This window comes from Salvelinus sp. IW2-2015, unplaced genomic scaffold (assembly GCF_002910315.2).
Source record: "Salvelinus sp. IW2-2015 unplaced genomic scaffold, ASM291031v2 Un_scaffold1832, whole genome shotgun sequence".
NCBI classification, from domain to species: Eukaryota; Metazoa; Chordata; class Actinopteri; order Salmoniformes; family Salmonidae; genus Salvelinus; species Salvelinus sp. IW2-2015.
This window is the reverse complement of record NW_019943203.1, coordinates 28,736-43,041: the sequence shown is the minus strand read 5'-3', so window position 1 is coordinate 43,041 and position 14,306 is coordinate 28,736. Positions and strand designations below refer to the sequence as shown.

Here is a 14,306-nt window from a genome sequence, read left to right as displayed (position 1 = left end):
CGATTGCTTGTTAAAGCCTTAAAATATCCCTTCGTGAGGGTTATATCTTGCAGAGCTCCCCTCTCAAGTGGGAGAAAAACACTCCATTCACAAGTGATCACTCCTTTATGGTTTAATTCTGATAGTGGTTCAGCTTCAATCCACTCCAAACTTTAAAATCTTCATGTGTACACACAGTGGTTTTGGGAGTACTCACCAACCCAGAAAAATGAATATCTCATACGGGAAAGAGCTCTTCCATACCATCCCCAACCAGTCTCCAAAGGTCCATGTGCTTGTCTTTGTTTGTTGGAAAAATTGTGTTCTTTTTGTAATAGTGAGATGGAGTAATCCTCTTCTATTTCACATAGTCCAAACCTTTTTGTTCAAGGGTCAAAAGATAAAAGGAGTATAGTTTAAAATTTAAGAAGAAAAAATTACTGACGTTTCGCACAATTCGTGCTTCTTCAGAGAAAAGTAGACAAAGAATGAGGAGAGGCCTTCCTATATAGCATGAGAACGGGAGGGGGAGGGGTCAAGCTGATTCACCTGACCTTCCATTGGTGGACTATGTCCATAGCATCAAAGAGCCATTGTGGTAGCAGAGGTGTTGCATGCTGGTCATCATGCTGGTCATCCCAGTTTACAATCAATGACAGTAGTTGCACTTTCAGACGTCCCTTGTTTCTTCCTATTTTCTTCAGCTCTGGCACAAGGCTGAGCACCATGCTCATGCTCTGGGGTAACAGCAGAAGGGATTGGCTTACTGACAATGCAAGCAGCTCTTCATCCACATCTTGATAGTTTACTTTCTGTTTTCTTTTTCTTGGCTGCAGTCTTGAGCTGTGCCTGTAGTGGTTGGTCTTGAACTGTTGTTCAGTGGCATCTGAAGCAACTGTCATGGCTAGGACCACGTGTGTCTAGCGTATGGGGGCTCCTCGTTGTGGCTGAGGCGAATCGAGCATTTTCAAGGCTGAGGTTGCTCTCAGAGCTGAAAAAAGTAACGTAATGAAAGTTAATACCGTGTTTTAAGTAACTTCGAAGAAACCTCAAGTCAGGCTCAATTAATCCTATTTAAAAAAAAACAAAAATCATGGAAACAAATGAAAAATAGATTTCCTTCATCATTCCTGGGGGGCCAAGTTCTAATAGTGCCTGGTTTCACATTCCTCTGTATAAGAGACTGATTCATAATCTATAGGCCTCTATAATCACTCATTCAGAATGGGAATCCAGCTGACTGAGCCAATCACGTGTGACTTAGCAGGTAGAAACACAAAGCCAGACAATACTGCAATTTGTTGAGATTTAGAATTCTGTGCAATCACTTCAAATGTGTATTATAACTTACCTTCTTGGCTGGACGTAAGGTATCAGAATGATAATATTTTCATGTATTTCCATTCTTTCGATTGGTATCCCCCAGAACCACTGGGCTGGGCCTTCCGTAGGTGCCTTTCAAAATGTCACGGAGGGACTTCCATCTGGTTTTGCACAATCCAACTTCTGTGAAGAGTAAAATAGAATTGATTGTTAAACAATAACAAAACATTTATTTTGTCATTACAGGTATTTGGCATCTGGAGACTATTTGCAGCCTGGCCTTACATATTGTCTTGGATTCGAGACAGTGTCGCAGTGTATTATGGAGACCTGAGAGGCCATAGAGAGGAAGATGCTGGCGACCCATCTGCCACGACTCACTGAGGAAACCTGGAGACAACATTCTCAAGAGTTTCATGAAAAATGGGACTTTCCAATTGTTTGCATCGCTTGATGGAAAACATATTATGATCACAAACCAGGAAACTCGGAGATGTTTTTTTTAAGGAACTTCTCTGTGGTGATACTCGCCCTTGTGGATGCCAATTACCGCTTCACAGCTATTCAAGTGAGAGATTTTGGGAGAAACAGTGACGGAGGAGTCTATGCCAACTCCCCACTTGGAAGGGCAATGGCATCAAAAACGCTGCAGGTGCCCCAAGATGCATTTCTGCCTGGGAGTGAAGATTTGGGAAAGATACCATACACAATGGTGGGGGATGCGGCTTTCCACTAAAGCCCCACCTGATGAGGCCATATGCCGGGCATAACATCAGCTACGAGAAAGAAATGTTCAACTATCGTCTCTGTTGAGCTAGAWTGACAGAGGAGYAGACATTCTGGATCCTTGCAGCCAGATGGAGGATCCTCTACCAAGAAATAAACCTACTCCCAAGCAAGGTTGATACCCTAGTGGTTGCAATGTGCATCCTCCACAACTTCCTCACAAAGCCTTGTGATGTGGAGATGTGACTACAGCAGGGTGGGGCAGGGATGAGGCGAGGCATGAGAGGCATAGCCATCCAGGCCAACAGAGCAGGTCAGGAGGCAGTTCTGCCAGGGAAAAGTTGACTCAGTATTTCACCTCTGTGGAAGGCTGAATTGACTTCCAGGACAGAATGGTTGTAGCTAGGCCTACTTAGATGCACTGTGTGAGAGTGTGTGTGTGTGTGTGTAGTTTTTCAACATGGGACACAGTAAGTTCAAATTTGACATCTTCATTTGTTTTGTGTATTCATTCTACACTTACAATTCCACCATTATTTCAACAACGAACAAAAAATAAACATGAACATTTGAAAAATGGAAATACTAGTAATTTTCAACAACATAAAAATCTCACATGACTGTTGGCTTCAGYGGATTTCTGTATTAAAAACAGCATACAGCACACATGGCTTTTACATTCAGCTAACGCTAGCTAGTTTGTTTTATACCGGGGATGAACATTGGTCTTTACAATCTCTCCATAACGCATCTTCTTTAGTTGGATCCTTGTAGAAGAATAGTTACATACATTGTAGAATAATAGTGAAGACATCACAACTATGAAATAACACATATGGAATCAGTTAAGAACAAATTCTTATTTACAAGAACAACCTACTCCTTCCTCCCCGTCGGGGGATTGAACCCCGATCTCCCGTCCACACGACACAGGGATTCTTTAGCTAAATAGCCCAGTACTGTACTGCCGACCGTCACGTTGTACAGCACCACATTTTCCGTTCCATCCTAATAGATGTAACATCCTACAAGGACAGCCTACTCCTTCCTCCCCGTCGGGGAATTGAACCCCGGTCTCCCGCGTMCCCTCCCCATCTCTGGTAATGCCAATATGGAAGACTATCAAATGGTTCTCAAAGATGCCCTCTGGTGGTCATACTAGCACTAACTTGCAGTAACAGAAAAAATGGCTGACAATTAAGTGACGCGCCATGGAATGCTGCTGCAGCCCGCAAGGTGTGCTGTAGTATGATGCAACTTTTAAAGGAGGAACCACTGTATGGCCGTCCTAGCTTGCTCATTAAGGTCTTAATCAAAATTACGGATTGCCTCTTATCCACTCAATGTCCCCTTATGCCATAGTTTGTACATCTCAAGTGTCAGTAGAAACCACATTTGTTTAAGCAAGTCAGCCATATCAGCTATGTTTTTTTTTTAAAAGGACTCACTCCTTGGTGCTGAAAAGAAAGCTCTGCTGTTGGGACAGCTTTATGTAGATTAACAATGTCTACACTGCATTTCTGATCAATTTGACGTGATTTTAATGGACAACAAAATTTCCTTTTCTTTCAAAAACAAGGACATTTCTAAGTGCCCCAAACTTTTGAACGGTAGTGTATATTAACCCTGTAAAACATGAATACATTTTTAAACATTCTTTACCCCTTAACTCTTCCAGGTGCCTGGCTTTTTCTTTGAGGTTGGCTCTGATGTCTCAGCCTCTTCTTGAGCTTCTAGCTGCTGGCTCTCTGGCCCCACCTGTTGGTTCTCTGGCCACTCCTGCTGGTTCTCTGAACTCCCCTCCTGGTTCTCTGCCCATGCCTGTTGCCTCCTTGGCCTTTCCTGGTGGCCATCTCCCTCACATTTGGATAATAGAAGTGACAACATATATATTAACAGTGTAAAACATGAATAGATGTTTAAACATTCTTTACCCCATCTTAATTCTCTTCCAGATGCCTGGCCTTTTGTTTTCTTTGAGGTTGGCTCTGATGTTTCAGCCTCTTCTGTAGCTTCTAGCRGCTGGCTGTCTGGCCCCCCCTGTTGGTTCTCTGGGCATCTGGAATGTAATGGACACAGGGAATTAGGAATAGAAAACCCAGTTGGATCTCAATGATTCTTTACTCTTTTCAGTTGAGCAAGGCATGGAATTTGTCAATAAAGTTCAATAATTCCCATCCCGAATTGTTATTAGTTAGTGCTAATATCTAAGTTTAACATGTGTCCCAAATGGCACCTATTCTTTGTATAGTGCCAGGGCCGGCCCTAGGCATATGCGATCGCTTAGGGCCCCATGGCCACTAGTGGCCCCCCGAACCCSCCCAAAAACGTCTTGGGTGTGTATTTGTTAGGAACTCTTTCAGGGTCTCAACTTACTCTGGTATCAACTTAAACGTCATGAACTGAGGGAAAACAGGACTTACCTTTGTTGATGATCTTATAGCRCTCCTCAGCTTCTCTCTGATACGTTCTCTCTATCCTTTTGAGGTTCCTCTCCTCCCACTTCTTATTTAGCCAGCCCACAGCTCTCCTTCGGATACTTTTATCAGGTGGGAGAATGTCCTCATTGTCATCTTCCTTCTCCTCTGTCACCCCTCTTGTTTTTTTTCAAGGATCTCCCTTCTTTCCTCTTCCGCCATCTCCTCTCTTCTGTTTGCCTCTATTATCTCTCTCTCTCTGATTAAAGATAAATGAAATTCCCAATGCAATTTGTGTGAAGTTACAACAATGTTGTCTCTGATGTTTATGCTTGTAGAAATTACTCCTAAAAATGATGTTTCACTAATGCAATTATTTACAACCTGCACAGATACAGTTATCAACAACAACAACAGCAATGACGTTAATAAGGAAGTGGATATTCAACCGGCAGAAGAAAGGCGTAGGGGTTGAGATAAATGAAGGTTAGGTTTAGGACCTAGGGTTGGGTTATGGTAAAGGTTAGATATTGTTTCAGTGAGGTTAAGGTAAGGGTTAACGTTTAGGAAAGGCATAAAAGTTAACATTGGGTTAGCATACAGCTGTCCGCCGCCATTCATTTTCAYCTGGGTGAATATACACTGCCTTTTAATAATAACAATGACATGTCTTACGTGGGCCAGTTGTAGGTCCACCATCAGCAGCTCCAGCAGTTGTTTGAGTCTGTTGACTTCCTGCATTTTTCTCTGGTTCTCCCATTCTGTGGCTCTCTCTGTCTCTCTGCTTCTCTCTGTCTCTCTGCCTCCCTCTGGCTCTCTGCCTCCCTCTGGCTCTCTGCCTCCCTCAGTCTCAGGATCTCAGCCTTCCACTCTTTCATTATACCCCTTTCTACTCTTCTTCTCCTCCTTTCATCTTTCAGAAGGGCTCTGAGATGGTCTGTCTCAGACTGTAGTTGTTCAATCATCTCGTCCTTCTCCGTTCCACCATTCCTCTTCTTCTTTTCCTCCTCCCAGAGGCACACTTGAAGTCTGTCCATCTCCTTCTTCTGATTGCGGATCGTTCGATCCTTCTCCCTCAACTCAAGCATGTGGGCTTCCTCCTCTGTACAGGTCTTCTTCTCTTCCCTCAGGAACTGAACCTCCATCTCTGCCTGCTTGTATCTGGGAGCAAAGGAATGTCAACACATTATTTAGGAAGTGAACTCAGACAATTTACTACAATATTACAATAATAATTAAACTTCTGATCAATTAAACTGCCTTTAACTTCTCTAGGATTGGGGGTAGCATTTTCACGTTTGGATGAAAAGCATACCCAAATTCAACTGACAGCTACTCATCCCCAGAAGATAAGATATGCATATTATTAGTAGATTTGGATAGAACACACTCTGAAGATTCTAAAACTGTTTGAATCATGTCTGTGAGTATAACAGAACCTATTTAGCAGGCGAAAACCCGAGGACAAACCATTCAGATTTAAATTGTTTTGAGGTCACTCTTTCAATGGGATTTCATTGGGAATACAGATTTCTAATTGACCTTCTTGCAGTCCTCCGCTTCCACTGGACGTCAACAGTCTTTAGAAATTGGTTGAGGTTTTTTCCTTGTGTAATGAAGAAGTACGGCCATCTTGAACGAGGGTCACTTGAAGTGTACTGTTTGTTAGAGGCGTGTGACCAGAAAGCTAGCTACAGTTTGTTGTAATCCTGTATTGAACACGATCATCCCGCCTTCAATTTTACCGATTATTTACGTAAAAAAATATCTAAAGTTGTATTACAAAGTAGTTTGAAATGTTTGCAAAGTTTACAGGTAACTTTTGAGATATTTTGTAGTCACGTTGCACAAGTTGGAACCGGTGTTTTTCTGGATCAAACGTGCAAATAAATGGACATTTGGATATATATCGATGGAATTAATCGAACAACAGGACCATTTGTGATGTTTATGGGACATATTGAGTGCCAAAAACAGAAACTCGTCAAAGGTAAGGTATGAATTGTATTTTTATTTCTGCGTTTTGTGTCCGCGCCTGCAGGGTTGAAATATGCTTCTCTCTCTTTGTTTAATCTGTTGCTATCCTCAAATAGCATCGTTTGCTTTTGCCGAAAAGCCTATTTGAATTCTGACATGTTGGCTGGATTCACAACAAGTGTAGCTTTAATTTGGTATCTTTCATGTGTGATTTAATGAAAGTGTAACTTTATAGTAATTTTATTTAATTTGGCGCTCCCGCCTAAACTCAGATTTTTGGATATAAAATATGTACTTTACCGAACAAACATACATGTATTGCTGTAACATGAAGTCCTATGAGTGTCATCTAAAATTTGATTTGTCTGATGAAGATCATCAAAGGTTAGTGATTAATTTTCTCTCTATTTCTGCTTTTTGTTACTCCTCTCTTTGGCTGAAAAAATGGCTGTGTTTTTCTGTGACTTGGCTCTGACCTAACATAATCGTTTTTTCTGCATTTTTACTGGCTTTTGGCCAAGTGGGATGTTAGCGTCCCACATATCCCAGAGAGGTTAATAACAAAACTCACACAACTGTGACTTTTAGTACGTGAATGTGATGAGTTGACTGTCCATGATGGCCAGAGGTGGGTAATGTGTAGCTCTGGTCCAGGGCGTTACGTACAGCTTGCAGACACTGAGCCTTCCTTCAGCAGGCCGCACATAATGCCCTGGACCAGAGTTAGGTTATGTGATGAATGACTTACAGACTGTTCTGTAACCCATTATGCATCAGCACAACTAATATAATAATACCTCATCACAACTTCATAATCACAATACACCTGGATTGTGTTCACAAAGTGTTTCAGGGTAGGAGTGCTGATCTAGGATCAGGTCCCCTTCTGTCCATCAAAACGTATTCAGTTTGATTTAAAAGACAAAACTGATTATTGATCAGCACTCCTTCTATGAGACTTTGTGAATATGAGCCTATGTGAAAGAACCTTTCAGGCATATGCTGGCTAGACAGACAGATAGTCCGACAGACAGATAAGTCAGCAAGACAAACAGACAGAAGAGTAAATACAGATGGAGTGATTGATAGCAACAGAAATAACAAAGCTATAATAAATAATTGTATTTTATAAGGCTAGCTATATAATGTCAGAAAGAAAAAATATTTCAAATACATTAATGTTCAACTTCCGATTTGTTATCTTACCATGACAGAATTATAGGCTAACTAGGCTAGCGGATGGTTAATATATTGTAAACTTCTGTAAATATTTGACTCACCTCAAATCACACTTGTCAAAGCGCAGTTTTAGTGTGGAACCGAATAACATCTTCGGCATTAACTTTCTCTGTTCTGGAACTGTATTGTTGCGTCATTTGGAACGCTTGAGCGTCATAATCCGTTCACCGCGCCTGTTTGATTGACAGCTAGGGGTTCTCCTGCGCATCAGTGTTCAAAAGTCGATATGGTTTAGCTACTCATAATTGATAAAGACATTTATAACTTTTCACTTGACTTTTATTTCGTGTATTTTTCCATAAAGTTATTTGGTAGTCTATGTTGTGTGATTTGTCTTTGTATGGGCCTAAAGTTCAATGAAATACAAACAGCAACCATAGCCTACTGTTAATGAGTGCGTACTGGCGGCAGAGAAGTCAGGAGAGCAAAGATCGTGTTACAACGGCGCAGTTTAATAATAAAATTGCCATGAAAAAAACAATAAATATATACAATGGGACAAAACCCTTCGCACGCCAGACATATGGAGGAGTGTTTGTCCAACTTCTCATCCATGTAAATGGCAGCGGCACATCATCCATCCGCTGAAGTCCCAAGGGACTGGGAGGATAGTTCACGATGCAACAAGCGTTTGGGGAGTACATTCATTATAACGCAATGACTGTTTTTAAATTCTTGAGGGACTCTTGCTCCAGGGGACTTCCCAGCAGCGATGTCTCTGCTGTGCGTCAGAGGTGGGAAATTTTCCTGCTTCACTATGCTTTTTATACTGTACATATCGGTCACATTAATGACATTGCACTCAGGAAAGTTGTCTGTAGGCTTTTGGGGAGATGCGCATAGCCGTTGAGTTGTCACGTTCCAGTCCAAACATGACCTGGGATGTAAGAAGAGTGATAATTCTATAACACATGTAGATTACATGTTGTCTTTATGTAGCGGGTCTTATATGCACCACAGGAGAACCAAGAAATGAAGAGCGACACCATGGCTGTCTTTTAGGCTTTTTTTCTCCAAAATCCATTATTTTACCAGGTAAGTTGACTGAGAACACATTCTCATTTACAGCAACGACCTGGGGAATAGTTACAGGGGAGAGGAGGGGATGAATGAGCCAATTGTAAACTGGGGATTATTAGGTGACAGTGATGGTTGGAGGACTAGWTTGGGAATTTAGCCAGGACACTGGGGATAACACCCCTACGATAAGTGCCATGGGWTCTTTAATGACCTCAGAGAGTCAGGACACCCGTTTCACATCCCATCCGAAAGACAGCACCCTACACAGGGCAGTGTCCCCCATCACTGCTCTGGGGCATTGGGATATGTTTTAGACCAGAGGAAAGAGTGCCTCCTACTGGCCCTCCAACACCACTTCAAGCAGCATCTGGTCTCCCATCCAGGGACTGACCAGGACCAACCCTGCTTAGCTACAGAAGAAAGCCAGCAGTGGTATGCAGGGTGGTATGCTGCTGGTGTAACGGATGTGAAATGGCTAGCTAGTTAGCGGGTACGCGCTAGTAGCGTTTCAATCAGTTACGTCACTTGCTCTGAGACTTAAGTAGGGTTTNAACTCTTTTTCCGTGGCCTCCAACTACTCTTAAATGCATGTAAAACTAAATGCATGCTCTTCAACCAATCGCTTCCCGCACCTGCCCGCCCATCCAACATCACTACTCTGGACGGTTCTGACTTAGAATATGTGGACAACTGCAAATACCTAGGTGTCTTGCTAGACTGTAAACTTTTCTTTCCAGACTCATATTAAGCATCTCCAATCCAAAATTAAATATAGAATCAGCTTCCTATTTTCCAAAGCATCCTTCACTCCTGCTACCAAACATACCCCCGTAAAACTGACTATCCTACCGATCCTCGACTTCGGCGATGTCATCTACAAAGTAGCCTCCAACACTCTACTCAACAAATTGGATGCAGTCTATCACAGTGCCATCCGTTTTGTCACCAAAGCCCCATATACTACCCTCCGCTGCGACCTGTACGCTCTCGTTGGCTGGCCCTCGCTTCACACTCGTCGCGAAACTCACTGGCTCCCGGTCGTCTACAAGTCTTTGCTAGGTAAAGCCCCGCCTTATCTCAGCTCACTTGTCACCATAGCAGCACCCCCCTGTAGCAAGCGCTCCAGCAGGTATATCTCACTGGTCACCCCCAACGCCAATTCCTCCTTTGGCCGCCTTTCCTTCCAGTTCTCTGCGGCCAATGACTGGAACGAACTGCAAAATCACTGAAGCTGGATACTCATATCTCCCTCAATAGCTTTAAGCACCAGCTGTCAGAGTAGCTCACAGATCACTGCACCTGTACATAGCCCATCTGTAAATAGCCCATCCAACTACCTCATCCCAATTCTGTATTTGTTTATTTATTTATCTTGCTCCTTTGCACCCCAGTATCTCTACTTGCACATTCATCTTCTGCACATCTATTCACYCCAGTTTTTAATTGGTATATTGTAATTACTTCGCTGGGATGAAGTAACCAAGGTATTTATTGAAACACAGGTGGAAGATGGAGTGCAGGCCAAGCTGATATCCATTAATATCAGCTTGTGTTTGTCTTCACGCAATGGCATCAGTTGGATTTCATTTAGCTGTTATCCCTTGTCCTAACAGTTGACACAATTTCTGTTGACAAATGTTACACGGCTCGGACTGGGACGTGGTCAGCAGATCATAAACCTGAATTAACAGGGTAAAATGATGAGACGGAGAAACGTTACTAGTGTTCTGTAGTAGGCAATTCTCCAAGATGTATTAAAATACTGTTCTCTTTTGTTAATCTTTTTGGTTGTCAAAACCAAGTATCCATTACAACTCTATTGTTGCATTACATCTCCACATTTCATATTCCAGTATCAAAAAAATAAAAGGTCTTAAGTTAAAAAACTATCACCACACATCTACACATTCACATAATTTATAACTCACTGTACTATCAGTGTCAATTTGGAAAAAGCTATAAATTACTGGAGGCCTGTGCTAAACGGCGCTACAACCATTACATTATAAACCACTAACATGTAAGCTGACGGTGACTGAAATCAACTAGGCTACAGCTAGCTAGCACTTAGAGAAGCTAAATGTGGTTAGCATCAAGTTAGCAAACTTTTAAGTGCTATTTTTGTAGAAATATTAAATCATTTTATCGTGACATCACATATTTACATATATTACCTGAACTAAACTGAGTCTTTGTTGATAGCAAAAAAAACAAATAGGATTTAAAACGTTGTTGAAAAAAAGTACAGAAAGTTCAGACGCCATCTTGATCCCTTCTCTTACATCTAAACCATTAGCAACCTAGCCAACCTCCATTACTTACAATGGGGAAAATACCAACTAGTTTATCACTCTGTTAAAACTCTCTTTAATTGACCAAACTCATGGACTATGCAGTCAACCATGTTACCTCAATATTTTGAGAGTCATATTGCACTTTTGCACATTACGTAACTGAATTAATAGGGTCAAATGATGAGACGGAGAAAAGTTATTAGTTTTCAGTAGTAGACATTCTCCAAGATTGAAGTAGAAACCTCTAAGACCTCACGATCTCACTAACGCTCCCCATTGACGTCACAGCGCCCCCTAGCAGCAGTAATCATATACATTACTTTAAATGCAAATACCTGGGAGGCCTAGAAAATGATACGAGGGTTGGCTCCATCAGATAACAAATAAATAAAACATCAAAAATATGACCATACATATTTGTATGTGGACATATACATACATGTTATTTTCTACATTAATGCTAGAACATTGGTAGTAAAATAAAGTACAGATACCAAAAAAACGACTTAGTAAGTATTTTAAAGTAGTTTTAACTTAAGTACTTATACCACTGGCTAGCCAGGATTTGTCACGTCTGCTCCCGCTCTTCCCCTGGTGTTTGAGGGCGCCATGCTGCCCTGCATCACGCACTCCTATCATTCATTACGGCACACCTGCCTTCCTCATCACGAGCATCAGCGATATTGGACTACTGGACTCACTCATCACCTGTTATTACCTGCCCTATATGTGTCAGTTCCCAGCTCTGTTCCCGCTTCTGCATTATTTGTTTTTGTTTGTGTTACTAGGTTACTGACATTGTTCCTGTCTCGTTCATGTCAGTTTCTTTATTAAATGTTTGACTCCCGCGTACTGCTTCGTCTCTCCAGCGTCCATTCCATGTGACAGGATTAGCTGTTTGTTCTATTGTCTCTTAATAATTGCATAACGGTGCAAGCTAGTGTTCTACCTAGGCACAGAAGGCTTATCTTTGTTTGGCATGTGAGCATGTCTTTTCTGTCGGTCCTGTCAATGTTGAGTGATCACACATTGCCTCAGATACATAGGGAGGTTACTTTGCTGCTGTTAAATGTGGATAAAAGTGGGGATGTTTCATATTTTTCAGATTATCTTAACTCCCCCCACCAATGAAGCATTTATTTTATACAGAAACCCTGACACACTGCTATAGGCACTACACTAAAATAACACCACCAAAACTAACAAAATCAAGGTGCTTTTCAACTAAAAGGATTATTCGGCTTGTTCCCATGGAGAACCCGTTTTGGTTTCAGGTAGAACCCTTCTGTGCCTAGGGGAACACTTTTAGGCTCATTCAGAGGGTTCTACTTGGAAACAAAAGGATTTTCCTTTGGTGAAGCCAAGAACCCTGTTGGAACCCTTTTTTCAAAGAGTGTACTCAAAAGTTCAACTGTTAAGTTTACACCTTTTTCTGTTTCTCAAAGTGATTGGTATTCAGATAACGCAATAGCACTCCACCGTTGAAGGTTTTCATAACCTCTGAAATAGCAGTGTTCAAGAATCCTCCACCAGGGGTGACTGTAGTATCTCAAGCGGACAAAAAGGAGACACAAGAGGGCCCACACTCATTTTAGATCCGAAGGGGTTATTTTTCATACTGGATGCTCTCACCCTCATCACTTCTCTTTGTCATCTTCCATTCATGGCATTTCAACATTAAAACTGAGGGCACATCACACTCATGTCTTCTTGGAACTCAAAAACCACACACACACACACACACCACACACACACACACACACACACAACACCCACACACACCATAACACACACACACACACACACACACACACACACACACACCCCAACACAACCACACACACCACACACACAAACACACACACCCAACTATAGCATCTTACTTTCTCACATTTTAGGCATCCAGCTGAGCTGATGGACCATATTGCAATGAGATGGTCACAGGGGTGTGTACAGTTTGAAGTCGGGAGTTTACATATACTTAGCCAAATACATTCAACTCAGTTTTTTACAATTCCTGACATTTAATCCAATGTAAAGATTCTGTTTTAGGACAGTTAGCATCACCACTTTATTTTAAAGTATGTGAAAGTGTCAGAATAAAGACAGAGAATGATTTATTTCAGCTTTTTTTTTTCTTTCATCAACATTCCAGTGGGTCATATTACGATTTAATACACCTCAATTAGTATTTGGTAGCAATTGTTTAATTTGTTTAACTTGGGTCAACGTTTCGGGTAGCCTTCACAAGCTTCCCCAATAAGTTGGGTTGAATTTTGTTCCATTCCTCTGAAGAGCTGGTGTAACTGAGTAAGGTTTGTAGGCCTCCTTGCTAACACACGCTTTTTTCAGTTCTGCCCACAAATGTTCTAAAGGATTGAGATCAGGGCTTTGTGATGGCACTCCAAATACATTGACTTTGATGTCCTTAAGCCACTTAGCCACGACTTTGGAAGTATGCTTGGGTCATTGTCCATTTGGAAGACCTTTTGGCGGCAAAGCTTTAACTTCCTGATGTGTTCTTGAGATGTTGCTTCAATATATCCACATCATTTCCATTCCTCGTGATTCCATCTATTTTTTGAAGTGCATCAGTCTCTCCTGCAGCAAAGCACCACAACATGTGGCTGCCACCCCGTGCTTACGGTTGGGATGGTGTTCTTCGGCTTGCAGCATCCCCCTTTTTCCTCCAAACTAATGATGGTCATTATGGCAAACAGTTCTATTTTTGTTTCATCAGACCAGAAGACATTTCTACAAAAGTATGATGTCTTGTCCCCATGTGAGTTGTAAACCGTAGTCTGGCTTTTCATGGGGTTTTGGAGCGTGGCTTCTTCTTGCTGAGCGGCCTTCACGTTATGTTGATATAGGACTCTTTTACTGTGGATATAGATATTTTTGTCCTGTTTTCTCAGCTATTTACAAGGTCCTTTGCTGTTGTTCTGGGATTGATTTGCCTTTTTGCACACCAAAGTATGTTCACCTCTAGGAGACAAAGGTCTACTTCTGAGCGGTATGACGGCTGCGGGGTCCATGGTGTTTATACTTGGCGTAACTATTGTTTGTACAGTGAATGTGGTACCTTCAGGAGTTTGCGAATTGCTCCAAGGATGAACAGACTTTGGAGGTCTACAATTAATTTTTGAGGTGTTGATGATTTATTTGATTTTCCCATGATGTCAGCAAGAGGGATGAGTTTTTAAGTAGTTGGGAATACACTCATAGGTACACTCCAATTGCTCAAAGTATGTCAATTAGCCGAAGTCAGAAGCTTCCTAAAACCGACATATATTTTTCTGAACTTCTAAGCTGTTTAAAGACATTAGCTTGT

At 41.7% G+C, this 14,306-nt stretch overlaps 1 long non-coding RNA gene across 1 annotated transcript; it reads right to left on the bottom strand.

Annotated features, from left to right (window-relative positions):
• Window positions 1-1,403: 1,403 nt before the first annotated feature.
• On the bottom strand, window positions 1,404-5,687 carry LOC139024745 (uncharacterized). The gene is made up of 4 exons (XR_011476107.1): window positions 5,121-5,687; window positions 4,452-4,704; window positions 3,691-4,087; window positions 1,404-1,485 (listed from the first exon to the last, which is right to left on the bottom strand). It is a non-coding gene; the product is annotated as an uncharacterized lncRNA (long non-coding RNA).
• Window positions 5,688-14,306: the final 8,619 nt, after the last annotated feature.